The sequence below is a fragment of the Penaeus monodon genome, chromosome 15, assembly GCF_015228065.2.
Source record: "Penaeus monodon isolate SGIC_2016 chromosome 15, NSTDA_Pmon_1, whole genome shotgun sequence".
Taxonomy (NCBI): Eukaryota; Metazoa; Arthropoda; class Malacostraca; order Decapoda; family Penaeidae; genus Penaeus; species Penaeus monodon.
Genome location: NC_051400.1, coordinates 48,588,466 through 48,589,674, shown reverse-complemented (window position 1 = coordinate 48,589,674; position 1,209 = coordinate 48,588,466).

The following is a 1,209-nucleotide window of genomic DNA, read 5'->3' as shown; positions in this document are numbered from 1 at the left end:
GAAGGCTACAGAAAACAGAAGGGAAACCCCCAGAATTAAAAGCGAGCAACTCCACCCATAACTCCGCATCGCCGCCATAAAACCCGGGCAGAAATCGGGAAAGCCGCGAGACCGAAGCGTAAGCAAGGTTCCTCAGAGCAATCGAGGAGTATTTATTGACCATCACGTGGCAACACAAGGATCATGGCAAATAGTGACAGGCATTTGGCAACACTCCCGCCGCTCCTCGGTGGCCGGCCGGATCGGATGGAGATCAGGCTTCACTCGGGCTTCGTTTTGTGCTTCGATCGGGCTTCGTTTTGTGCTTCACTCGGGCTTCGCTTTGTGCTTCGATCGGGCTTCGTTTTGTGCTTCACTCGGGCTTCGTTTTGTGCTTCACTCGGGCTTCGTTTTGTGTTTCAATCGGGCTTCGTTTTGTGATTCAATCGGGCTTCGTTTTGTGCTTCAATCGGGCTTCGTTTGTGCTTCACTCGGGCTTCGTTTTGTGATTCAATCGGGCTTCGTTTTGTTTTTCAATCGGGCTTCGTTTTGTGTTTCAATCGGGCTTCGTTTGTGCTTCACTCGGGCTTCGTTTTGTGATTCAATCGGGCTTCGTTTTGTTTTTCAATCGGGCTTCGTTTTGTGCTTCGATCGGGGTTCATTTTGTGCTTCGATCGGGCTTCGTTTTGTGCTTCACTCGGGCTTCGTTTTGTGCTTCGATCGGGCTTCGTTTTGTGCTTCAATCGGGGTTCATTTTGTGCTTCAATCGGGCTTCGTTTTGTGATTCAATCGGGCTTCGTTTTGTGCTTCAATCGGGCTTCGTTTTGTGCTTCGATCGGGCTTCGTTTTGTGATTCAATCGGGCTTCGTTTTGTGATTCACTCGGGCTTCGTTTTGTGCTTCGATCGGGCTTCGTTTTCTGATTCGATCGGGCTTCGTTTTGTGCTTCACTTTGGCTTCGTTTTGAGTTTCACTCGGGCTTCATTTTGTGATTCACTTGGGATTCATTTTGTGATTCAATCGGGCTTCGTTTTGTGTTTCAATCGGGCTCCACTCGGGCTTTCATTCTGATTTTCACTCGGTCATTCATGCCGTTTTTCGGTCTGTTTCATCCATCGGTTTTTCGTTTTTCACTCGGTCTTTCATTCTGTTTGCATTCGGTTTTTAACTCGATGTTTCATTCTGATTTTCATTCGGTCCCTGACACGGGCTTTCACTTGTTTCTGTCTCT